The 27,564-nt window shown below is 44.6% G+C and overlaps 1 long non-coding RNA gene across 1 annotated transcript in view; it reads right to left on the bottom strand.

Moving 5' to 3' along the window:
• Window positions 1-26,765, bottom strand: part of LOC111727707 — a 66,140-nt gene extending 39,375 nt beyond the window's left edge. Inside the window, exon 1 of the long non-coding RNA XR_002775190.1 lies at window positions 26,629-26,765. This is a non-coding gene — a long non-coding RNA (uncharacterized LOC111727707). The remainder of the gene's footprint in view (window positions 1-26,628) is intronic.
• Window positions 26,766-27,564: the final 799 nt, after the last annotated feature.

The raw sequence follows: 27,564 nt of genomic DNA, 5'->3' as shown, positions 1-27,564 counted from the left end.
TACACTGCTGGTGGGAATGTAAACTAATATGTTCCTTTTGGAAAGACATCTGGAGAACACTTAGAGAACTAAAAATAGACCTGCCATTTGACCTTGCAATTCCTTTATTAGGTATATACCAGAGAAATGCAAATTTAAAGACCACTTTCTAGCATCTTGCCTCAGGACACCAGACAGCCCACAGCAGCGAGCTGGAGTGAACCAAGCTGCCCTTGACTCATGCACTTCCCCTTCCACGGGCTCTCAGCCTCCCTCGTCAGCCCAGCCCAGGTGCTCTCAAAGTCAGACTTTTCCTTTCTCTGTGGTATCCTATTTTTTTTCCTTTTTACTCTCACTTTTGAGACAATCATCATGATAGTTCCCTTCTGCACTGATTTTGTAACATGTGACCTGCAGCGTGCAGTGTGGCATATAGAATGAATTCTGCCTATCCGGGAAGACCTAGAGAAAAGGAAGTCCTTTTAGAAACAAGCTTGTAGCCTCTTCTCTGGTGGCTTTGCCCCTCAGAACCAAGGGAGGTCTATAAAGGGAATTCTGAAAGGAGAACCTTCAGCGATCTCAACAATGATGATTTGTAACGGGGGAGGCATCATATCAAACAGTGAGAAAGTAACTTCAGTCATATTTCTCCTTAACCAGGAGTAAAGATTTCATCAGCTAATAGAGTTTTCACTCCTATGATGTTAACTCAGCGCAGTGCCTGAGACAAAGTAAGAGCTCATGAAACACTAACTGCCTTTCCTCCTGACTCCCTAAGTGGTTGGTAGCACATTATACACAGCACCACAGCGTGCTCAGCTGCCCTGAGAGATTTGGGGGGGCCATGATTTATGCCGTCGCGACGGGGGGGGGGAGAGAAATCAATGAATTATAAAACTTGCAAGCAAAATTAGGAAAAAATAATTTTTTTCTTTCAAAGAAAGTAATCCTTGGCCTCATGCAGTGGATGGGTGACCCAAGACCCTTCTTTGGCCCCGTTGAGCCCTAGAAAGATGAGGTCTCAGGATGGAGACAACTTTCCTTTGGAATATAGTGGGGGCAAGTGAGACCTCCTTGGGTGCTGCACCCCCTCAGGGAGGCCCACGGGGCCATGTGCAGGCAAGGAGGCCTGTGTGCTTTCAGGTTTCTATCATAACAGCTGATGGTCAAGCACTAGGTTGGACAGCCTGAGGTGGGTCTGACCTTGTCTGAGCACACTGACCTTCATTGTCCCCAGAGAGTGAGTGGAGGTAACAGAAAGTGAATTTAGGATGCGCTAGCCTGCCTAACTCAGGACCTTGTCAGCAGTCATCTCCTTTTTGGGTGGGGGGGGGGTGCAAAGAGTCTGAGGAGAAAGAGTGCATGGGGATTGAATTCCCCAACTGAGGGACGGGGACGGGCAGTGTAGTGGCAGACTAGAAGCTAAGGCCAGACCTGGCTGGAAGGCCGAAGCATGAGGGATGCAGCCACAATCAGCAAGAGCAGGAGTGTGGCCTTCAGGACCTTCTCAGGCCCATCAGTGACTCCTAAGGCTGCTTCAGCTTCCCCAAAGTGCCATACAGCAGTTAGTCCTGAGAGGTGGAGGGTATTTCACTTGCTGGAATTCCTCCAGGGGGATACTATCTGGCTAAATGCAAACACTTTGATGAGAGTTTATGTAGATGACAGGATCCAGGGCACTGGGTGTGTCTATTGGAAGTATCATAGTAACACCTTTGTGAGGACTAAACGGGTAATGTCTGAAGCACTTAGAGCAGCTGGGGACACCTCCGAGGCGCCGTGCCAGCCTGTCCTCTCATCTCTGCTGTTGTCTTTGTTGTGGCCACCATCACTCTCAGCCACTGACTTGAGCTGCCAGGTTTCCCAGTTTCTTTCTTTAACCTTTTCAACTATTTTGGAAATGCCTTCCCCTTTCTTCTTTTCTTCTCATAGTTGATTTAAAGTATACAATGTTCAGGAACAATGTCCTGGTAAAATGTTTAAATATTATAGATAAGACAGAAGCTCTTCCTAGCCCAAGTGTTGTATCCTTTCCATTTCTGGAGAAGTAACCACAGTTTTCAGTTTTCAATTTGTTATATATTTTTCCAGAAAATATGCTCATAGGATACTCACAGGAGCATATTTATACCTTTATAGATATACAAAAAAAGAATATATATACACACACAGTCTCTGTTCTCTTTCTCTCTCTGTATACACACAGGAAATATATAGTACTGTTACTTGTGTGCATGTTTTCAATAAATGATAAATTTATTTTCAATGAATGTTAAATACTGAGCTATCATTCTGTAACCTATTTTGTCGCCAAGTAACAAATCTTGACGACACTTCCATATTAATAAAAATGGCTGCACTTTATTCCTCTAAAATGTTGAGGAGCAGGCCATAGGCTGGCTAGGATGTCATTTAATCAAACATTCCACTGCTGAAAGAGATTTGGGTTGTTTCCACTTTCTCCCAGTTCCACTAGTAGATATCCTAGATACTTCTCTACAGTTACACCACTAGATAGCCTTGCCCACATGAACTGGTGCTTTTTTTTAGGGCACTCACATACCACACAAGCTACCACGAACTACGTTGAAATGTACATGAGCAACAGAGAGGAAATATTTACAACATACATAACAAGCAGCAACGTCAACTGTAGCTCTGGGTTATGACTGGAGTTATGTAAAGAACCCCTACAGATCAATAAGGAAAAGGCAGAAAGGAGCAGAGAGGAAAAGTGAAAAACGGACAAAGGGTGTAAACAGACAAGTCAGAGAGGAGGAAATTAAAATGCCAAAAAAATACATAGAAAAATGACCTTCCTTTCTAGCAAACGGGGATATAAACAGTGTGAGAATATCTTTCATATACTAATTAGACAGAAATTAAAATCTTTGAAGCTATTAATTGTGGACAAAGGTAAGCAGGTCTTCCCATCCTCGCATGGCTGGGACTGTTAGGAGCACAAGTCCACAGTCCACCACATTTTAAAGCGGGACACCCGGCACCCAGCAAGGCCCCTGCCACCCTGCCAAATTCCCTGCCACAGATTGATGGCTCTTTTAAAAGCTTCCTTTTCAGCCCAAGGGCTCTGCACTGTGGGTAAGAGGAAGGGTGGGAAGCCTGCATCAGCCTGGAGGCAAATACCAATTACCCAAATACCAAATAACTGCTCTCCTCCCAACCCCAGGCCCAGGCCTTAGCTAATCACCCCTCATTCCTTCCCCCCAGGGTAGAATTTTTCTCTGGATTTATTCAGGTCAGGATCCCATGGTCATTTGGCTTCTGATGCCCTCTCCACAGGTCCTCCCACTGTTCAGGCCTGACTGCCTGAGTTCAAGTCTCCTGCCCCCCTCCCTGGGGAGAAGCACCTTGTCTAATTCACCTCAGTGTCTTGCCTTACCTGACCTAACCTGAGGATTCGGAACGTCTGGCCCAGAGTGGTCTGGCTCTGGTCTTGGCTGATTACCTGAGGGCTGCACTAAGCCTTGGAGGAAGCTTGGCACCAGCAGGAGCTCACCAGTGTCAGCAGCTGTCAACTCCCTGAAGCCTATCTGTGGATAAGGTTGAAATCATTTTGGGGGGGAATTCTGAATCACCCCTTCCCCTAGAGTAAAGCAAGATACAGAGGGCCCTGTGGGTGGAGATGCTCGCTAGGGGAGGTGTTGTTACCTGTTACCAGATGAGGAGGGTCCAGCGGCCTGTCACTATCAGCCAATATGCAGAGACCAGGACTGGCCCACCAAACTTTGTCACAAGGCTGGAGATTCTGGAGAACACTGAGAGGAACCTCTCCAAAACTGTTCCAAAGATCACAGTTTTATACATGAAAGTTCAAAGTAAAAAGCATGTTAACCTTTATCTTAAAACAATAATCAGGGTAACCCAAGACGTAAAACAATATTGCAGTTCAAAGATAATCTCCTAAACCAACCCTCCTGAACTACTCAAAATAGGCATCTTTAGGGTAGGAGCTAAATTTACGAGACAGTAAGAATAGGAGACGGGAGGTAGAATCACTTAGGACCTAAACCAACCAGACCAGCTGCACCCTGCGGGCCTCAGCCTTCCTGGCTCCATCTTGTTTTCACTGCACGTCCTCAGTGTCCTGGGTGAACTCCTGCCCAGCCCAGGCCCAGCACCCCTTGCTGCTTTCTCCTGTGAAGTTACAGCTTTCTTTGCATGGTTGTCTTATTTTGTGCATGTGCTGAACCCTGAAACACCCGCTAGGACTAATGAACTGTGTTCTGTGCCCTTTAAGATGTTAGGTGTGTGCTGATTGGACAATGGGAGATATTCAGGGGCTGACAGGCAGGAGATGCGGGGTATAGAACTATCCTTAAGGGAAAATAAAAAAAATTGAATGAAGATATTTGGGGCCACAGTGGGAAGAGGAGGAAAAGTTGTAAGAAACAACAGGTAGCAAGTCATGCTTTAAAGAGTGAGTGACATTAAGTAGGGCAAGGGACAAACACCTGCTGACCACCTGCTCTGTGCCAGGCAGGTACTGCCTGCTTCCTGCAGGTGATGTTTAACCCTCACAATTCTCAGGTCCTTGGGGCCAAACTCCTTGCTCTGCTGGTTTGCATTTGTTTTTGTTTCAATGAAGGAACAAGAAGATTCAAATTTATTTCTGACTCTTCCTGAACGTTCGGGGGCACCTATTTTCAGGGAACCTTCTTGTGAACTGCAGTGGTAAGGACTGTATGTTGCATGGGAAGCACAAGGACGGAGGGAAGAGCAAAGCTGGATCTCTGGCAATAGGAGGCAGAGAGCACCATGATGAGCGGATGTCGACTGGGCTGCGGTCACTCACGGGAGAGTACAGTGGGCAGATGGTTAGAAGAGAGAAACAAAGGAGCTGGGGGGCTGAGGCACCGTTTACTGGGAAATCTGCAAGACAAAGTGAAGTTTCAAGCAAGTTGGAAGCCCAGCCCCCCAAAAGCCACGAAGGCCAAGGACAAGGTGGGAGAGAATGTGATTGGGGGTGTCAGAGGAGACAATAGGAGAACAGCCAGCCGGCTGGGCATGGGTTTGACCTGGGGATGTGTCTGAAGGGGCCCCTGCTGTCCTCACTCTGACAGAGCACAGCCCCAGCTTCCTGCGCACTTCATGGGAGCAGGAGACACAATTGCGCTGACAGAGGGTGTTGTTCCAGTGGATTCATTACATCGTTTTCCAAAATCTGCAGTGAAATGGAGTATTCTGGAGACCCTGGTTTTCAGCAGTGCAGTGTTCCCTATACCTTGGTGGTCGGCCCACAAAAGGATGTTTGGGTGGCTTTACCTGGGGAGCAAACTGTGGCTAATTTCAAACAGAAAGATGCTGACGACGTGAAGGCAGCGTCCCCCCAGCAGCCACAGAGAGAATCATTACTGTGCACTGCCATTGTGAAATTTTCTTCACTTCTAAACTGGCTCCCTCTGCTCTTGATGTGAAAAGTCCACATAGTCAGTCATCTTCCAATGTCCACATTGCTGGGGATTATTAAGAGGACAAAGTTCCCAGGACAAAGTTTCACGCTTTATGTAAACCAAACCTCATTTCTATTATTTTCCTTTTAACCATGAGCAATTAAGCTGGAAACACAAACATGAATTTTATTTGTGATGACTTTGCATGTCCTCCGACATGAACCTCATTGTCTTTGGGATCAGCCTAACCCTCACTGGCATGTACAGATATCTCTGTTGCCCTCCTCCACTCCAGCATGATTAATTCACTTACTAACTTGATAAAATGCGAAGTTTGATTGCATAAGGCTGGAGTCTCTGAATTAACATTCTTGTCTAAAACAAAACTCTAAATGGCACTCGCTGGTTGGAAGCGCATTACCTGTTCTACTCTGTGCCATGTTTCTTGGGGGTTATTGGAGCACACATCGGTGAGAAAGGTCTTAACCAGGGGGAAGATTTCTTATCTAACTGTGACCCAAGCATGCCCTGCAAAGAACTGTGGCCAGTGCACGAGGGAGTGGAGAGAATAGAGAGGGTGTCAAGACGATATGGCAAGACCATCTCTCGCCCCTTTTCTCTTTCATGAGAGGGACTCACTTCCAGTTCTCTTTGGAAGTATGATAAATTTTCTTTGTTCTTCCTGAATAAAAATCTGTCTTTATTACCCTGAAAAAAAAAAAAAGATGATATGGGAAGAGAGTGAAAGAGGAAAAATGCAGGAAAACTCCAGAAAGATTTGTTTTTATTTTCAACACTTGAAGATGTCTACAGATTTTGCAATAACTTGGAAATAACTGGAATTAAACTACCATCAGCAAAGGGAGTGTTGAATAGTTCAGAGATTATATAAATACGTAAAGAGAAATACCTCATCCTCGTCCTCATTAACTCATTACCTGACTCATAAAATTGACTTGACTACAGAGAAAACAAGTCGCTTACATGTGGAATCTAAGTGGAAGTCATAGAAACAGCAGAAGGGTGGTTACCAAAGGTCGGAGGTCAGAGTAGCAGAAATGAGAATTGTTAGTCAAAGGGTACAAACAAGTTGTAAGATGAATAAATTCCGGAGACGTGTTGCACAGTATGACGTCTGTCCTTGATCATATGTATCTTATACTTCACGTCTGCTCAGACAGTCCCTCTTCAGTGCGCGCTCACACGCACTGGTGTTAACCAGCTTCATTGTGCAAATCATTTCACTTTGTAGGTGTGTACCCAAATAGCGCCTTGTATTCCTGAGTATATACAAATGTCATTCGTCAGTTATACTTCAATAAGGTAAGTGTGAAAAAAAACCCAAAGCTTAAAACTAGAAAAGAGAAGAAAGCAAACGAAACCAGCAGGGTGACAAGGAAGACTGACCAGCAAAAAAATAATGAGTTACTGGGAAGCACGGTGTCCACTGGCGGGGAGCGGGGTATGGAGCAGTAACTGAGCGACTTTGGAGATTCCAGCGCCCCTGGCAAGCCTCTGCTTCACGTAACCAATGGAGTTCAAAGGCTGCCGGGCCTTTGGCAAGGCCAGCCCTGTGGTGAAATGGATTTACCTGATCCTTTCAAACATTCCATTCAAATTACACTTCTTGGTTCGGTTCCACATTCACCCAAAATATCTCCCTGACTATGCCCTTCCTCCCTGGGAAACTCCATCTACAGAGGTACCTGCACTGACCTCCCAGACTTTGAGCACGGAAATGCCTGCAGAGTCTTCTGCATTGTAAATGCAGACCCTGGCACGCCCCTCACATTGTTATATTATTGTAGTGAGAGAGTTTACTACATGTATGGGGTCGCGCAGATTACCAGAATACTTCTTTCTGTGGCAATCACTTCCATGCAATTGCTATGTTGGCTGTCTCGTATGTACGTCAATCTGCCCGAGACAAGTGAGTACATCATCAGGGTGTTTACAGAATCAAGCGTCTCAGCCTATAGGTTTGGACTAGACTCAGAACCACAGAGTATTTCCCGCGTAAACAAGTGCCTCCCTGCTAGATTTCTCTGGAGACAACCTGCTGAGCTCTCAAGCTATGAAAGCAGAGAGCTGAACTGTACCCACAGAAGTGATAAAGTATTTTTTCTTTTAACTCAAGGTAAGGGATGGAGGCTGAGTGCGTGGGACACCCTGTAATGGCAGGCCCTGGGCTTAGCAGAACATCTTTCTTCTTCCACACGATGGCTAATTAGGTAAGGTGTTAGCTTATATGTAAGGATCGTTCGCCACTCACCAAACACTGTGAAGGTCTTTAGTATGTGCATTATTTCATATATCCCGTCCAACCATGATGAGAGAGGGTCACGTCTTTGGCCCTTGTTCAAATGAGGAAAGCAGAGCCTAGAAAAGCTACAGCATTTCCTAAGTCACCCAGTGGTACCACCTGGAATTGAACTCACCATGGCTGCCTTTCCTAGAAAAGCTACAGCATTTCCTAAGTCACCCAGTGGTACCACCGGAATTGAACTCACCATGGCTGCCTTTCCTAGAAAAGCTACAAGCATTTTCTAAGTCACCCAGTGGTACCACCCGGAATTGAACTCACCATGGCTGCCTTTCACCAGAACCCAAGTGCTTACTGACTCACTTATTCTAATGACCTTTTTTTTTCTTTTTCTTTTTAAAAGTCTTTGGTTACAGAATGACGCCATCTAAGTCAGTGGCTTGTGGTTCACCTGATTGGACAGACGGCTCCATGCCAGAGGGGTGCTCTACTCCCTGCTGGGTGAGTGGGACTGTGTGTGAGTAGCCCGGGGCTGGGGGAGGGTCCCCATCATGGCTGACGTGCCCAGTGTGCCCGGGGAAGGAAGCAAATACAGTACCACTTTATGTGAAGTCCACGACTCTGCCTTCCTTCCCTAAACACTAGCTGCTAATGTCATTGTCGCAAGGCATTTACTTCTACTTGGATCATGCTTCAGTGGAATTTCTGACTTTGCTGCTTTCTCCTTTTACAGAAGTTAAATACAGCAGAACCTCTGTAAATTGACCACCTCAGGGACTGTAACAGGCTGGTTAACACATGGAGCTGGTCAACATAAGGAGCTAGGCCTACTGTACTGGAACATACATGTGGTGCATGCCCAGTCTGTGAAACTTAGGTCAACGTGAGGAGGTGGTCAGCGTGGGGAGGTGGTCAGGGGTGGAGGTCTACTGTATTTATCTTCACTTAAAATCCTCCCAAACCTCCCTGACCTTATAGAAACTACTCTCACTTTCGTAAGTCCAAAATTGTGCTACATTTTTTTACGGATTTATACTGGCCTGAACCAGTATATGGTTCTTTGTGGATTTATACTGGTCTGAACCTCCCCACATTTATACCACCTTCTTCTAAGACAGTCCCAGGACCTGACGCATTTTTGTGCATCGCCAAAGAAGATTGGGCAGATTCACCCAAACTGTGTGCTATGACACAACTCCCAGCTGCACACAACTCTTGAGTCCAGATGACAGAGGCCAGAGAGCCTACCCCTTCTCAGACACAGAAATCTGACATCTGAAGGGACTACACAGAAGAACACATGTGATAAGGAAACACGCCCTGCTGAAGCTATTTGATTTGCTCTCTCATTGGCCATGTGGTAGCTGAGTACAAAGTGCTCAACACACATTTATTGAACAAATAATTGAATGAAAGAGTGGCTAAGGGATGCACACCTGCCCCGTACCTTTATCTAGTGCACTCTAAAATATAAGCCAGGAGGCATCTCTTCCTGCTCACAACCCTCCATGTGCTTACCATTTATTCTTGATATAAACAGAGGTAGTTTACCATGACCTCTAATGACCTCTGTAGTCCCTGCCCACCCTTCAGACCTAGTCTCCTACCCCTGCCTGCCACGTTCATTCCACTTCACTTCTCCTGGCCTCTTGGTTGTTCCTCAGATATGACAGGTGCATTCCCATTTCAGAAGGATGTTAGGCCTTCTGTGAGGTGACCGTCCCTCACAGCTGTGTGAGACTTGCTACTTCAGCTCATCAGGTTTCTGCTCGATGTCACCCCTCCAGACAGGCATCAGTTATGTCTTTCCTACTCAAGGCAGAGCCTGAGAATATGGCCTGTCCTTGCTCTGCATATACACAGTGCACAGAGCATGCTCATGTCTCATCTGCATTCACTGAATAAAGCAAGCAAACAGCATTGCCACCCCAGCACAATATCATAGGGTCTTCTGAGACAACAGCTTATCGATCTCTAAATAAATATGAAAAGTGAGTTCATTAAAGATCACACACAGAAATGTGGCAACTCACAGCTGTCATCTCTTTGGTGAACAATCTCTTCAATTTGAAGCTATTACAAACTTGGACATGGGAGAATGCATATACTTGTAAAGTATGCAAGTACTGTGGTATATAATAGCTTGTAACGCAAAGAGTGATGACCAGTAAATTGCCCACCTAGCTGCCTTTTGCAAATTGTGGTAAGGACACAGCATGAGATCTACCTTCCAGAACTTTTAAGTGCACAGTATAATGTTGCTGACTTTAGGTTCATTGTTGACGATCTCTGGAACTTGCCTATAGCGGCTGCACTATTTTGTACTCCCAACAGTGTACAAGGTTTCCAATTTCTTCAAATCTTAGCCAGGGCTGACTTTTTTTTTTTAATAATAGTCATCCTAATAGATGTGAAGTGATATCTCAGTGTGGTTTCACTTGCATTTCCTTGATGATTAGCAATGTTGAGTATATTCACATAGATACCTGCATATCTAAGCCATCATGTTTGGTTTAGTTATACCTGCAGGGACCATTTTTCATTGGCTATAGAGGAATTTAGTTCCATTTTCCTAAAGTCACAGCACATCTCTGCCCTCAGTGGCCTTGACTCCTGTACATTCTGGAAGATCTGCTTAGAATGGTCTCACTTCATGTTTATTTAATCCAGCCTGCTACCTCTATAGCCTCTGCTAGTCACTCCTGAGGGCGCTGGGATGAAAGGCATGACCCCAGCTCCTGAGGAGGGCTCACAGTGAGAAAGAGCAAGCCTGGGTAGGAAGCTGAGTGAGGAGCAGCACACGCACGTGGCAAGTGGAGCTCTCCCAGGCTCCTTTCCTGTCTCATCATCACATGTGCAGCCCGTCATGCCGTGCCTAAGAGCAGCCTCCCAGGACAACGCTCTTCAGAAAAGAGCCAGACAGTAAACATCGTTGTGACATTCTCCTGGACACTCCTCGTTTTCTCCTTTATTCTTTTAAAAACTGCTTTTTTCACCACTTGTCTCAGTTGGCTGGGCAGGGCACCTGGCCTCCAAGAAACCACACACTGTTCAGGTTGCCTCTGGCCAGGCCGGGTGCCCTGCAGGGTGCTGGCTGCCTCTGATCCCACGGACCAGCTGTGGGGTCTGGTGTGTCTGCCTGGCCCTGCCCTCTCCCAAGGGTCTCTGCAACTGCAACTTGTTACTCCTTGGCCTGAGGCAGGGACCTACCCTGGGCATAGCCAGTGCCCTCCCTGAAGCCGTGGAGATGGTCTGGTTCTGCAGGGGGGGAGCAGAAGGCAGCCAGGAACAGAGATGCTCTGATCCCAGATTTGTTTTTCTTCTTTTTGTGTTTGTGGGTTTTTGGAAGATAAAAACCTTAAGGTTGTTTAGGACTTCCGGACCAAAAGCAAGGGAAAAAAAAAAAAAAAAGACAGAACAGAAGCCATTCCTTGTTTCCCTGCGTTGCCAACAACCAAGAGACAGAGGAAGGGGGTTGCTCGGCAGGATGGAGGAAAGTCAGCCGCAGCTCAGCCACATGGCAAACACGGAGGAAATGCCGCGGAGCGCCCGGGACAGAGACAGAGGGACCGACTGAAGAACAGCTCCAGATGAGTCTGCTCACTCCGCTCTCACGTCTTGAGCCCCTTTAATATGCCTTCAACTGTGTCCTGGTTTGTTCCAGTTGCTACAACAAAATACCATAAATGGGTGGCCTATAAATGACAGAAATTTATTTTTCCCTGAGCCTGGGAAATCCAATATCAAATCGTTGGCAGATTGAGTATTTGGCAAGAGCCTGTTTCCTGGCTCATAGATGGCACCTTCTCCCTGTGTCCTCACAGGTGGGAAGAGGGAGGGGTCTCTCTGGAGCTTCTTTCTGAAGGGCCCTAATCTCATTCATGAGGGCTCTGCCATGATCCAGTCATCTCCCAAAGACCCTTGGGAGGGGCAAGAATTTCAACATAGACATATTGGGGAGCCACAGACACGCATGCCCTTGTGAACGTCCTTATTCAAAGGGGGTGCTGATTCTGAAAACCACAGAAGCTCCACGGGAAGTTTTCCCTTGGAAACTGCAGCTGAATCTTGCAGGTGACACAGATACACTGATTGCGAGCCTGCCTTTGCTGGGCCCCTCACAACCACATGAAGTGAGAGGTGATTTCACCTCTTTCCAAACTGGTTCCTCACGTGTACGAAGAACAGACTGGTATGAGCCACGGTGAATGCCCTGTGGTGTCGTGATATTGCTGACACAGGGTTATTCAAAAGAAATCAGTTTACCTCACCCAAGTCAGCAGTAAAATAGCTTTTAAAAATGGACAGAGATAGAGCACTCTGGGAGGCCAAAAGGATCACTTGGGCTCAGGAGTTTGAGACCAGCCTGAGGAAGAGCAAGACGTTCTCTACAGAAATAGGAAAAATTGTCTGGGCATCCTGGGGCACACCTGCATCCCTACTAGGCCGCTGAGGCAGAAAGGTCACTCGAGCCCAGGAGTCTGAGGTTGCTGTGAGCTACCCAGGGGCAACAGAGAGAGACTCTGTCTCAAAAGAAAAACAAACAGGCAACGCCTGTGGCTCAAAGGAGTAGGGCGCAGCCCCATATGCCGGAGGTGGCCGGTTCAAACCCAGCCCCAGCCAAAAACTGCAAAAAACAAACAAACAAACCCAAGACAATGTAAATAAATATCCTTAACATATACAAAAATTACATTCCCTAAGGAATGTTTACCAACTCTTCACCTCCTGCCCTGAAGCAGAATAAAGGTGCAGCTGGTGATAACCAGGGAAGAACACCTCAAATACCCAGGAATTGTAAGAAATATGACAAGTTGCTCTATAAGGTGGTGACGTGCTGTTTCCTGAAGGCCTCTAGAAAGGCTTAAAAATTATACGGACACACTGGGACTGAGGATAACTCCCCAGCTCCATTTCATCTGACTTGGTCCTATTTCTTCAAGTATTGCTATTTTAGCCTCAGAGGGTCTTCAACATTGAAGTTGCCTCTTCACTAATTTCATTCTAGATTTTTGGCCATGGCTTATACTTTTCTTCTGCTCTATCTCTTTGCTTTCCTTTCAGCCATCCAAAATTAACAAATAATATTGGTTATAACAATAATACAAAACAGTCAGGAAACTATCACAGTTAGATGTTTGCTGTCCATTTCAGGGATGTTGTCTCCCAATAGTCATGACTGGGCATGTGGGCATGACTCCGCCAGATCTGGAGAAGGACAGACGAGCTGAGTAAGTTGCCTGATGGACGTAGTGGCTGGCAGTGGAGTTAGGATCTGGGCATCGATGCCTTGCTCTAACTCCTCTGTAACTCATGCTTAACTTAGATGTTTAACCAGTGACTCACCTAAACTAAAATAATAACATTCACTTATTAATATAAGTGCCAGATATTCTGCTAACATTCTCTTATTTAGGAAATGGATACTTTCCTCCATTCTCTAGCTAAGGAATCTCAAGTCATTTATATACTTTATCCAAGGTCAAATGACTACAAACTGGCCGTTAAGACTTAAATCCAGCTCTGCCTGATTGTAAGGCCTATATATTTTTTCACTTGACTTTACCCATCTTTGGAGGCCTAACATTTTCCAAGAAATCATCTCCATACTAGACTTCTTGTCTTAGAAAATGTATAGGGTGTTTTCGACACATTTTGGCAATTGAAAATAATCTGTTTTGAATTTTTTTTGAATGGTTATTCTGTGCTCTACAAATTCCAGATTTTTATTTTTAATCCCTACTGGGACCGGGCACCCTGAGACACATACAGAGTTGTATTCCTTTTTTATCACATGTTCCTTTGTTATCCAGCTCAGTGCTAAATGCTTAGCCCTCAATTCAGCTTTGTGTAAATCAGCTGGTTAATTTGTTCATTATTGCTAAACTGCTAGATTCTAGCAAGTTAACTGAAGCCTCCATCCCAGGGGATTTTACATATAACCAATATATTTCTAGATTAACGTGCTTGGGAGATAACAAGTATATATCTCGCTAGCCTGGGGGGAGATAAGGAAGGACAGCTTTTAGGAAGTGGCAGCCAGTGTCCCGGGTCCAGGTGTGCATGTGGCATGTACACACACCATAAAGAGCAGCCACTGGGTGAACACCTCGCTGCAGCCAGGCACTGGCTGAGCCCTTCACAGCCATCATCTCCTTTATTTCCTACATCAGGACTTTTATAGACGATGACTATAAACAAAGTTGTAAATGTCAAAAGACTTAGTCAAAATCACAAATCCATGAAATGGCCAAGTCAAGAGTTGATGTCTGCTACTTAGGAGTTGCTCTAATCAACACGGAGACAGCAGCTACGGGGGAGGGGTTCACGTGGTGTTTTACCTGGACTGCACTATCAGGAAAGCAAGGAGGCCCAGAGGGCTGGGTCAGATGGGAAAGTGCGTGGACAGCCCCATTCAGAAGTAGACGTGAAGGCCGGGGCTTGCGAATCTGTGTTGAGAAGTGGATCATGAGGGCAAGAGACGTGACCAGTGCATGTTTGTGAGGTCTCACTGCTGGGTTCACCACCCAGGCCTTTTGGTGCTCATATTCCTGCTACGCTGGAAATACAGCTAGGCTAGAGCTGTGCCCGCTGTTCCTCCTGACTGAAACCCTCTTTGTATGGCCCCTACCACAAATGTATGCGTGCTCACAAGTGCACACACACACTCGCATCCCTTTGCCTAGTCGGGATCATTCTCACTTTTTGGATTCTAGTTCAGCCTCGCATCTTCAGTGAAGCATCCCCTGAGAACTGCCCAGCTCGCCCCTGCCCTGTCCCTGTAGGCTACGGTGCTCATCTGCTGCTGCCTCTCCCAAGAACATGTGTTTCCCTCCAGAGAACCTTCTAGGTTTGCAACTGAATGTTTCCCAGTGTGATTATTTGATAAACTTCCCCCCTTTTCCCTACTAGAAAACAAGGCCCTTGACAATAAATTGCTCCCTTGGGGGGCTCTTTGTTCTATGGCCACTCCGTGGCTTGTGGAAAATCCTGCGTGTTCAGTATAATAACTGTTTGTTCCATGAATAAATAAATCAACTGATGCAAATCATCCCAAAGTCTTCAATCATCCCTAGAAAAGGGCTGGTCACCCTAATGCATGGAGTTGTGATGAAAAGACAGTGAGAGCTGTAACGTGGCCAGGGTGACACTGCTGTTCAGTAAATGGGAATCCCTTTTCCCTTCAGCACCAGCCATCAGACCATGTGGACTGGCGTCCGCACCCTGGGGTCCCTCTCCCTGTGTTAGGTAGGGGCAGGCAAACCTACTTTCCGTTTCAAGTTTCCAATTTTCAGTGTACAAATGTGTGAATTGTGAGCAAGTCTCTCTCTGGGGCTCACTTTTCAGTCTTAAACATGGATTAATAGTATTTCATGTAAAATTCTCAAGAGTAACCAACAAGAAGACATGCTCTGGAGACATTGTTATTATTGTTTTGTTTTGGTTTTTTTGAGACAGAGTCTCACTATGTCACCCTCAGTAGAGTGCTGTACTGTCACAGCTCACAGCAACCTCCATCTCTTGGGCTTAAGCACTTTTCTTGCCTCAGCCTCTCAAGTAGCTGAACTACAGGCGCCCACCACAATGCCTGGCTATTTTTCACCTTCCTGTGGGATCCGCATGGCGTTTTTCATTTTCCATATCTGTTTCTTTTTCTCATCCTCCTCAGCGATGACTTCCCTTTAGCCCCTGGTCTCTCATTCTCAGTAGGCTGAAAGATGAGCTGAGAGGCCAAGACAGAGTGGGACTCCCCCAGGGTTGATGAAGTTAGGTGGAAATCTGAGCTCTGGAAACCACTGGTTAAAAAGTCACACTCATGGAGGGGGGGTCCTTATGGTGGCCAATACTTTTCCCTGTTCCACACCCCAGAGGCTTCTGTGAATTATTTTAAGATTGTATTTCTATTTGAGGCAGGAGAAACTATAGAGGGGCACCATCTTCAACGGGCATCTGTGAATTCTCTGAAGAATTTATGTTAAATTCGGCATTTCTAGTTGGCCAAGGAGAGGAAGCCATCCTTCTGCCTGCTGCCGTCTCTGCTCCTGCCCCGACTCGCCCCCAGCCCTGCATGGCCCTGTCCGTGAAGAGTTGCACTTCTCTCTTGCTTCCCATCTCAAGCCATCCTCAGCCTTTCAACCTGCCTCCCTCACCTATCATTCCAATTCAAGACTCCTGCGATAGGGGACTTCCAGAGGACAAGCTCGGCACAGGATCTCTGAGATCCAGAGGAGGGCCGGGAGGGTGATGGGCCTAACAGCATAAACGTATGCTGGTTTTATTCTGGAATATTTTGGATTTGTGCATGAATCTCAGAATCAGGGAATTTTAAGTTTGGGAATGGAAAGGTTGGTGGGGGGGGGAGTAACTCCTCCATGTCCTAACAGAGGAAATAATTTTTAAATCAATTATGATTATGTTTCTAGCATTTGCCTTTCGTCACCTTACTAGTATTGTTTTTGTTATTTTTCCACTCTCTGACATGGTATGTTTTTCCTGATACCCCCTTTTTACAACTTTTAATGTAATACCTCCCACCTCCCATTTTTTAAAACAGATTTTTGCATTTTATATACTTGTTAAGGAGCCCTGATCCATGGATCTGAGAGAGGGCTAATGGATTGTGTCAGGAACATCGCGACCCTTGAGGTATTTGAAATTTAGGTCCGATTAGGGCTTCCCACTAAAATAAAAATTCCTACTTTATGAACTTTGATTATTTCCCCATTCCTATGTGCCTGTTTCAAAGGAGAAAAAAAAAAGAAAATGTGAAGTTTTTCTTGCTGTAGTTTCAGTTATCACTGCTGTGTTTGAAAACCCACAGGCACTGTATTTGCTCTACTGACTGGACGTTTCTAAATAGTACCACTATCAGGTGGATCAGATTGTTGGCAAAAGCTTTGGCACCAAAGAGATTCAACAAATACATTTCATCACACAGACCCTGTACTAACAGCAACTTTATGTGGATAACCTCATGGGAATGGGAGTTGAGAAAGAGCTATTTCAAGGCTGCCAATGCCTTAATCTCTGCTCTGTTCAAAATGCAAACTCGCTGCTTTTCTGTGCTCACAGTAGTAAAACAAATCTGTGGGATTTTTTAATCCTCCACACAGGAAGGTAGAGAGAAAAATGAACACGGGGAATCCCACAAAAAAATATCCACAGTCACAATGGAGAGCGGAAAAAATGAGCAGTAAAACACCTTTTTAAGAAAAACAGAAAGGAAAGAAACATATAGGAAATTCACCCAACCTCAATTAGAAGAGGGCAAAAAATAACTTTTATTTGAAACACCAACACTCACTTCTTTGTTGCGGAAAACTAGAGCAACGCTTTGCAGACTTAAAGGCTCCTAAGTTATCGGGGAACTGTTTCCTGAGAATATGTTCCCCCATTTCATGCAGCTTGCTTTATAAAGGCAGACTGAGTAGTGCAAATAAATTCTGTAAAACAGATGAGTGTTCCATGCTTTGTTCTAACAACTATGATATTGATGTAATGGAAATTTCAGGAGATGTCTGATCAGCTCTGCCCAGAGTTGGATGGCTTCCAAGGGGGACCCTGACTCTGCTTTCTAAGGCAAAGGGAGTCCCTGGTGCCCGGGGCCTCTGTGTGCTAACCCACCTGCTATGCCCTTGCTGAGATGAAGGCCTCCTGGACACGCTCACTCCACCCAGGCCGTGAAGTATAGACATTGCCATGAGATAGGGAGGTGGACTAGGGCCGCAAGGACACGAGCGCTGAGACCCGCTTATCTTGACGCTGTCTGCAGAGCAGCCATGTGGAAGGATTCCATGGCCTTGGTCTCCTCAGTATCTGCTGCAAGCCTGTCTGGGGCCCTGGGATCCTTCTGTTCCTTCTCACACAGTCCTCATCACTATTAGGGGGATCAGATCAGGGGAGAACGGGACTCCAAGTGGCTTTCAGAACATTGGGAAAGAGGCCCTGCATCTCCTCTCTCTGTTAGTCATTACCAAATGATGGCTCTCACGGGCGATTTAAACAGTGTGGTAGCTTTGCTGTGACTATATAGAGTGATTCCAAACCTATTGAACGATTTTTTTATTGTGATTTATTTGTGTTCCTTAATTGAAACAAAATGGTACAGCATTCTATAATAATGGTACCAAGCCTTACAGCCCATAATAATGTGCAATTCTCTCTCTCTCTTTTTTCTTTTTTTCTTTTATGGGGTCTGGCTATTTAAGTTCGTCCTAACTACTTGTATGTCTGAGTGTGACATTCCAGATTGGATACAACCGAGAGAGCCCTGCAATGCTCATTTCTAAATCCAATCCTCTCAGCCTTGTTATCTTTGTCAGAACAACCTAGTAACTGCTTCCTCAATGTTTTAATTTAGATTTCTGAGATACATGAGGAATTTAGATGTTATCCCCGCCCCCCTACCCCCACCTTAAAAATGTGGCAGTGCCTCCCTGTTTCTAGGACAGGCTAAAAAGAAACAGATCAAGCGGCAGCAAAGCCCTGAAATGTTATTCTAAGGCACTTTCGGATTTCAGCCCTTCTGTACTATAGTAGTCGGGCCTCACTGGGGGATCTACTGCTCAAGAAAACCGTCATGGCACGGCCAAAAGATTATGATGATGCACATGTAATGGTGAACGGGAGGCAGATAATGGCTTCCATTGTTTCAATTCTGTAGTTTCAAGGGGTTGTAAATGAAAAAAGAAAAATGAGAACAACTCCTATGTCTTTTACTATAAATCTTGGATACAAACAACTTTTCAAGGTTCCTGCACAATATAATGCATCTTTTCATACGTTTCCGGGGGGACATCTATGCCTGTATGTATTTAAATTAAAGAATGCTTTGGGTTGGATTAAAAGGGGACACTAAGTCATCTTGAGAGTGGCAGCTTTCTGGATGAGTAATTCCAAGTCCTAGCTAGCCCAGATTTCTATGGCAAAAAGTAATTGTGGCAATTCCATCTGACCACACTTGGACTCTCAAACACCTTTGCATTCCCCCCAACCCCCACCTCATTTTGTCCTTGAGAAAGTCAGGTGTCCGTGGTTAGTGTATCTGGACACTAAACCAGACACCCAATCCAAATTCGGGAAAGACAAAGAACTATTGTGATGGGATAAAAGCTTCCTTCTCAGGCGGCATTTGCTGTCTCACTCTCTTTGTTTCTCAGTTCACTGCTCTGGTGAGGTCTCTAGCAGCTGACAAACAGAGCCTAAAATTTAAGAGAGTCTGCAAAGGTCAAGTCCGCTTTCCTTGCACTTTTTGTGAAAGAAGAGCCCAGGCATCTTGCCTTGGAAAACTAGCAAAACTAAACAAAAGAGAGACTTAAGCATTTATCTATCGGAATTCTTTTGCATCCTAGACAACATACGTGTATTGACGCCTTTGTTACATTACTGAGCTCCACTGTAGTAGAATCTTCCACAGAGTTTTGGATTCTGAGACCCTGAGATATGATAAGCGGTATGCTGGAAATCTTGAAAAAGAAGGAAGAAAAAAACCAGAAATCCAAACAAGAGCAAGGGCAAGGATAGCCCAAGATAACAAAAAGAAAAACATGATCCGCGCTTACTAAGCCAACTTCTACACATAGAGCACTCCAAGTTAATTTCAAAAGCTAATAGCAAGTGTAACTGTTGTGATCTTTGCCGGAAAATCCAATAAAGCTGTCAGAGGGCTTTGGTATTAAGTGCTTTGTGGTTGGGAGAAATCAATCTGTTTGTATTTGGATTCACCTATGCCTCTAGTCGTTTAGCTGTCCTTTTTTGTTGTGATGATTTAGCGTTTTTACATAAATATAACCATTTTTCCATTACTGAAGCAAAGGAAGCAGTTATTGTTTCTACACATTTCACATTTCAGCAGATAAGATCAGTAAGGAAGTTGAATACCCATTGTCTTCCTCTAACTCTCTCCTTAGTCTGTAACTCTACCCTTTCACACACACACCCCAAAGTATTTCAGGTTGGGAATGCTACAACCTGTTTCTTTTTTGGTGGGGTGGGGGGGATAGCAATGGATACTTCTCAAAATAAAAAAGTTACCCTAGTTTAATTCTCGCCATACCTATAAGATGTGTTTGCCTCCAAGGTGCATTGGCATGCCACAATGGGGGAAGGGATCAACTCTCATGACGCCAATAAGAAGAGAAAGAAAAGAGGCTTCAAAATCGAAAGACTTTATTTGGGGGCAAGGTTGGAGGTTATGGAGAAAGAAGAAAGTTCATTTTGGGAAAGAACGTTGCTTTTCTTTTCTTTCTGTTTACAAGGAAAGAAGGTATGCCAGAACGTCCGAGAAGATGGGATACATGGCTTGTTGACATTCTCGCTCAAAGCCATGATTATAGTTATCTTTTCCTAAGGTCATTCCAAATGTTTAAAGAGAAAAAAAAATTGAATTCTATATTTCTATACCACTCACATCAGATTTCTACTGGGATGATACTTTTGGGACTTTTGCTTTGCCTTTCCCTCATCCACACACTCCTCTCAAACTGCTAAAGGCAGTTAATTTTTTTAAATTATTACATATGACCTGTATAGTCATCATATGCTATGCCGTGTAATGGTCATAAGTTGAATAGAAAATAAATCCTTTACTTTGGTATATGAACTCCAACAGTGTTCAGATTCTTACATGAGACTTAGATTTCACTAGGAGGTAGGAATCATGGCCATTGGTATTGCAATATCTAGCCCAATATTGCAAGCAGCCAAGCTCTAATTATAATGTTGGTAAATGAGTGCCCAGGGCATGTAAAATGATTTTGATTTAAATTTAAACTCTTGGTAATGAAACGTCAGTACTTATAGAAAAAGTGATATTCAAGTACATTTCAAAAAGAAACTCTCTTAACTTTTTCATCATTCAGTGGTTTTCTGGTTTGCCACTTTAGTGGAAATCTCCTGTCTGCATGCCAAATATCCACTACCCTTCTTTTGGTGACACCTCGCATTTCCTTAGTGGTCTATCTACCCCCACAATTCTTCCCTACTGCTCTCTGTACAGCCCCTTCCACCCCTAGCCACAGTGTGGTTTGAATGAAACTATCTCCACCCCCCCAGCTGCAAAATTGGGCTTCTGACCCAGGATTGAACAAAAGCAGTGTTTATCCCACTGGCTGCAGCTTTGGTTCATGGGTGAACATAGACCCGGTCAAAGCAAATCAAACCCAGCTCTGGCCTTCTGTGGGAAAGATTATAAGATGCTGAGAGAATTGATATATGATGGGCTATAAGCTGCTGCAATTTGGTCATCAAAAAGGGAGAAGGTAGAAGGACAAGAAAGAAGTGGGAGTTTTGGGACTGTTTTTGGAAGGAAAGCCAACAAAACTAGCTCAGCTGCCAGGATGTTCTAATGGCTTAGATGCAGGTAATGACCACAAGGCAAAACTCTTGACTCTGCTTTAGACTTGGGGCTGAAACACTAGGTATATGGTATTAGCATTTTCTGGGATGAGAAAAGATTGAGTGAGACAAGATCAAGAGAGAAAAATAATCAAGTGTCCTACTCGTGGCTAGTTAGGTTTAAAATGCCGTCCAAAGCCTCCAAGCAGAGATGCCAATCTGGAAACCTGGGAAGAGGCAAGCTTGGCAGGATGGATTCCAGATCAGCACTTGGTTGGCATTCAAAACCACTGACTTTGCTGAGATAGCTGGGCTGAGCTCTTCATGTGTCTGTTTGTGTCTAGGGTAAGAGGAAGCCTCTGACAGATGGAGAAGAGGTTTAGTGGGTCCTCCTAGCCTTCTGAATGAAACCCAAGCAAGGTTCTCCACATAGTAAGCAATTTCTGATCTGTCCCTCGGTACCTTTCCAATCTCTTCTCTCCCTACCCTCTTCCTGTACCTTGCATTTCAGACACTTAACTCCCTGCAAGCCATTGACTAAGGTGGCTGTTTCCCCCAGGACTCTAAATAATCTGTCTCATCTATTGGAAGTGCCCTTCCACCCCTCACAATCCTTGGTTTTCTACAGCTTAACTTAGAGATCACTTCTTTTGTGTGGGTTTTTTTCCCACTTAGGCACCTCTTGTTAGCATGTTATTACTATTATTATTATTATTTTTTTTTTTTTTTGGTGGCAGCATCTCAATTTGTTGCCCTTGGTAGAGTGCTGTGGAGTCATAGCTGAAGCCCGGCCACAATCCCTGGCTATTTTTAGAGATGAAGTCTTGCTCTGGCTCAGGCTGGTCTCAAACCTGTGAGCTCAGGCAATCCACTTACCACGGCCTCCCAGACCACTAGAGTTACAAGCATGAGCCACTGTGCCTGGCCTAGCATGTTACTATTGTTGGTCTACCTATTGGTCTTTTCTACCCGAAAGATCTCCGGGATCAGGGGCTGTGTGATTTTTTTTTCACCTTTGTATCTCTGGGACCCACAATGGTAACTGGGTCCAACTAAGCGCATATTAAATTATATACCCCAATCTGACGTATCTACTGACACAGGAAAGTGACTCCCCGATGTTAGGAGCCACTCAAGGTCCAAGTAGTCCTTGGCTTCACACAAGAAAGAACTCAGGAGGGAGCCAGTACCTACCAGTTCCCTGTCTCACGACAATCAACTGATCTACTACTCATTTTTTCTCCTGCTGAAGCAGTCTGGTGCTCTAGAAGAGATATAAGACCATGGTTCTCAAACACCAGTATGCATCAGAGTTACTCGAAAGATGTATTAAAATGCAGACCGTGCCACTCCACCCCAGAGCTTTGACCCCGTAGGTCTGCCGTGGGAACTGAGAATCTGCATTTTTAACAAGTTCTCAGGTGCTATGCAGGTTGCTGGTCCAATGTTTCCACATTGAGAATTTCTACCAGGATCTTCCTCAAGTAAATCACTCACCTCAACTGCTCACCTGTCTGTGGCCAGCCCTAAAGCCTAAAGATGCTCCAAATGTGATTTAACAAATTGTGCCAAGATGACTTGATGTCGTGGTGGGATACCAGATCTCTCTGTGACTACTCTCTTCCCGTATGCGAAGAAACACAGAGATATACTTATGAGAAATTTGCCTACTTTATGCAGAAGCTCACTAAAGCTCATCCCTGTAAATGTGACTAAATACTCCCTTGGCTAAGCCTGGATAAATACATATTTTTCCTGTCTCTCAGGTTGTACAAAGAGCTGCCCCGGGGTTAAACATTGTGTTGTTTGAGTTATTAAGCAAGGCTTGGTCAACACATAAATCAGAGACTTCCAGAGACCAGGTCTCAGTGAAAAATTATTGTGGGTAGGTTTGCTGGATTTTAACTTGCATCAGATACCATAGGTGCTCACCCCCTTAAATTCTCTCAGCACCACTTTCCAGTCCAGTCACTGTAGCTGTGACCTGTTTTGTGTGGGCTTGAAACAGCTTTGTCGGGTGGGCATGGGATGGTGCTTCACCCTATCTGAGCCAAGACCCTCTGGCTGCCGCCCCAGAGCTTTGCTGCCACTCAGGTAAGGGGAACCTGCAGGATCTCACCGTGCACCCAAGTCTGCACAGCTCTGTGAAGCCTGGGGATCCAGAGGTTATTCATTTTCCCCTTTTGTCCTTGGACACACACTGATAAAGCTACTTAGGAGGTCCTCTGAGACAGAGCATCAGCCTCTCAAGGTGGTCAAGATGATCCTGTGTCCCTGAACTGGCCCTTCCTCCTTATCACACTCCCAAGTCCCATGTCTACAACCTGGGGTCAGATTCTCAAGGCAACTCCAGGGTGTCCCAAAGGTTGCCTCTGAGGTCATCATGCATAAGGAAAATGGAAAATTGTAGCTAAATGTACTTTTATTGACAAAATATTCATTATAAAATTTTACAAAATATTTACAAACTGTTCTACATGTTGACCACTTCTTTATCATTTTTTTAAATGAATATTTTGGCAATGAAGGTACATTTAGCTACAGTTTCCCATTTTCCCTACGTGTGGCTGCTTTGGGGGTGACCTTTGGGACACCTGTGTTCTCATACAAGTCTTTGCCTCAGCTTTTGACAGAATCCAGGCTAAGTTGTGACCCAAAGCAAAAAGTTGCGTTAAGAGGGGAAGGTTTTGCTTCGGGAAATGTGGAAGACCTCTGTACATGGCAAAGCTAAAGTACAGAAAGTGTAAAACCCAGATAGATGTGATTGTTTTTCACTGACCTACATAATAGGCAGTCTCTGAACCAAGTAGTTTGAAAGCATTGGAAGTAACCTCTGTGTCCATTCATAGCACAGGGTAGGAATTCTGTGAGTGTCTGAGGGAACAGGTACCTGTTTTACTGAGTAAAGAGAAAAGGAAACCATCACTTGCCAAACTTTTTGAAATTTAGGGGCAATAAAGCTATCCATGTAGAGTTAAACATGAGAATTATTAATGATAAGAAAAATAATATTATTTAGTGACATATGTTTGGATGTAACTGTGAAGGATTTTCTAATTTAAATTGTGAATAATAAAATCCTTATCTCTGTTCATTTGGATAACACTTTGTACAACCTTGAACTTTTTAAGCAGGCTGAAACGGCAGTTGACTTGCACAGCCAGCCTGGGAGTAAGACAAGGCAGATGCTAGTTTTTCCCACCTGTGAAATGAAGTCATCGAAGCTGAACTAGGTTGTTCTCCTCCTCCCTCTCCCCCAGCAAGATCTCTTGGAGGTTCTAAAATATCTGCTTGAAGAGAAGTTAAGCAACTTAATTAAAGTAGCAGAGCTAGTTAATGAAGGAGAGAGAGGAAGGGGAATCCAGATCTTCTATCTCCTAGATGGGCAGTTTTTTAAAACTACCGCTCTAGGTGGTGAGTTTGAGCCCACATTATCCCCCACGGACAAAACCCAGTGGTGATTCCTAGAGCCTGCTACTTTCCCTAGGGCTTCAAGAGAACACATCTTACCTTTGAAAACTATCCCTATAGGAATCATAAAATAGGCACAATAGGTTGTCCAGAATCGCTAGATTAATAATATCAACAATAATAATAATGATAATAATAATGAAGCAAACAAGAAACATATGAAAGTTTAGGTTGAATAAATGCCTGTTTGGAAAATTATTTTACAGAGACTGAAGATAATCCAGTTGCCTGTAATTATTTCCCAAAGCAGTAGCAGCCCCTGAGCGAGCTCTATCACTCTCGTCTTTTCTAACTGGGTTTATTTCCATGGCAGCTAGACCTTCCCCGTCTAGGACGTGCCCTCCTGCTTACACGGAAGGGTGCACAGAATCTGCGGCTCCCACGTGGGGTAGCCAGATGTCCTGGGTTAACCAGAATGACATGGGGGCTGGAACTACTGTCTGCCTGGCTGTGTGCACACATTCTGGAGGCAGTATTTTTTCCAGAGCAAGGTTCTCAGAACTCTTTGAAGGGAAGACACTCATGTCTTTGACGATTTTGGTCTCAGGAGGATGAGGAATGACTCTCTCTGGCCCAGCCCTGGGGAGTACTTGATTGCTTTTGTTTAAAAGGAAATGTTTCCAGTTCTACAAAAGTTTTCCTTTATTCCTAAGAAGAAAGGATGATACAAGCTTACACATTTTGTAAGACTCCTAAAAGGGACATTCCTGAAAGTTTACCACTTGGGATAGATTACTAAGAGATTCCAGAGAGCCGAGGAGAGAAGGACACAGGGACAATAGGTACTGACCCAAAGGAGACATTGTCTTCTGCACATTAGCAGCAGGAAAAAGTTCCCAGGAAGCAAGAGGGGGGATTTGGGATTGGGGCAGACATTCTAGCTTATTGCTACAGTGTCATCATTTCCTAGGCTTCTGCAGGCCCCAGAAGGCACTCTGGAAGTCACCATTAATCACTGCTTCTCCTTCAGAAGAAGAAATGTGTTTTCTATAAGTCAGTTCTCATGAATAAGGCTGATTACAAAATCAGACATGAATTAGTGTGCAGTCCCTAAAGTCCTCAAATGCCACACCAAGGCAGGGCTTTTAAGTGCAATTATAACTTCTGGAACCAGCATAACACGATGTTCCGCATTTGAAAATCTGGGAAAGCATCTGCATGAATTTCTTATTCCATTTGCTATTTGCATACTTGTAAAATGTAAAAACCTGCGTTGGCATATGTCAGAAAAACTACAAAATCTCTTTTAGAGTAATGGAAGTAAAAAAAAAAAATATATATATATATATATATACACATACTATATACATACAGTGTAAATATTTGAGTCAAAACCTTGACAAGGTTAGGGTCACATTTTTCTACCCTTTTTGCTAATAGCTTTTTGCTCTTGTCACAGCAATTTCAATGGAGAGAAAGGATCAATTACTCCAATTTATTAGGGAAATTCTGCTCTAATTATTAATGGTGGAGCTAAATCCTAGTCTTGGCCAACCCGAGTTTTGTATCAGTTATGCTCTTGCTGGGATTAGTGCCAAGCTGAAGTTCGCAAGGAGAAGCTGTGGCCCTGCCCTCCCCACCTCCACCCCTTGCAGCTCCTTCTCCAGCAGCCTCTTGAGTTGTCCTGGGTAATTTCTCTAAGTTTCAGTTAGCAAAAAAGATAAGAACACTTATTTTGCTGCTTTTATTCTAAGGTCTAAACTTTGTAGATTTTCTATCAAATCTATAAGCAGTAACAGAGATGAGCGCTCAGGGGTACTTGGGTAGAAGGATAATTATTCAGGTTTTGAACTTTTCCCCCTTTTGAGTTAGATTCCCAGGCATATCAACAATACAGAGAAAACTCAAGAACTGCTTGTGTGCCCAGGTGTGAGCACGAAGCAACAGCATCAGAATGGAGGACAATGAATGAATGAGTAAATTGGAGGTTTCAAAAAGTCCACATTGAGAAAGGCCTCCGGGCACCTCCTTGTGGCTATTTACAGTGCTGTAGGTGTCTCGCGCCATCCTTGTGCCAGGCACTGTCCTGCACACCCCAGATACAAAGATGAATTCAATACGGCGCCTGTAGTGGAGAAGCTAATTGCCTCTTGAGGGTGGAAAACATGTAAATGGTTACAATGCCAGATGTTGAGGGCCACAGGGGAAGAGTTAGTAGGAGCTACTCACTGTCGCCTGGAGAGAGAACAGGCCGCATGGGAGCTCCGCACCTGGCAGTTGAGTCCACAGGAGACTGTCCTCTGTCAGTGGGCTCCCACTTCTGCACGAGGACATTGGCCTTGTCCAGGAATAGGGGACATTACTTGTGCAGTTTCTGGGCCCAGGGGCTTTCATAATAGGCAGGGTCACAGTCTACCACACTATTTTTAAAAATAACCTTTTCCTTAATTACAAAGGTTATGCCATGAAGTTCATCGTAAAAAACCTAAGGTTGCCCAACAGGTACCACCTGACCCTGCCCCGCTTACTGGCTCTCTTTCTACTTCTTAGCAATTGTTACTAACAGTTCTGATTGGGCAAAAAGTATTCCCAATCTATGAATTGAACAGTTGCCCCGTGAGGTGATCAGATGCCAGAGCTCTGCCCGGTAGAGATGGTGATGATTAACTCAACGGGAATTTGATCTGCGCAGAGAGTTCACTGCCAAGAGCGAGAGCAGAGAGAGGCTGAGAGGTGCACAGGGAGAAGCAGGGGTGCAGAGATTAGCTGGCCCCATAAAAGAACTAATAAATATAAATAATTGCTGACATTTATTAAGTGTTTATTATGTGCCTGGCACTACTCTTAAACCTCACAGCAACTCTTAGAATTCTTTATCCTTTAGATAAGAAAATGGAGGAACAGAGAGGTGAAGTAATTTGCCCAAGATAACACTGAACAGGGAGGGCTAAGCTGAGCCATACACGAAATCATCTGCTCTACAGTTTAAGCTCATATCATTGCACCCCTCTGCTCCACCATGGAATACATATACATGTATTTGTTTAGAGCCACGTTAATGTGTACACTGACATACAGACATCGATACTGATACACTGTCAGTTCAAACTGGCCAAGGAAATGCTGACCCAATCACCTCAGTCTGTACATCTAAATAGTCTTCAA

This window comes from Otolemur garnettii, unplaced genomic scaffold, assembly GCF_000181295.1.
Source record: "Otolemur garnettii isolate 467f Iridium unplaced genomic scaffold, OtoGar3 scaffold00119, whole genome shotgun sequence".
In the NCBI taxonomy this organism is placed as follows: Eukaryota; Metazoa; Chordata; class Mammalia; order Primates; family Galagidae; genus Otolemur; species Otolemur garnettii.
This window is presented reverse-complemented; position numbering and strand designations above follow the sequence as displayed.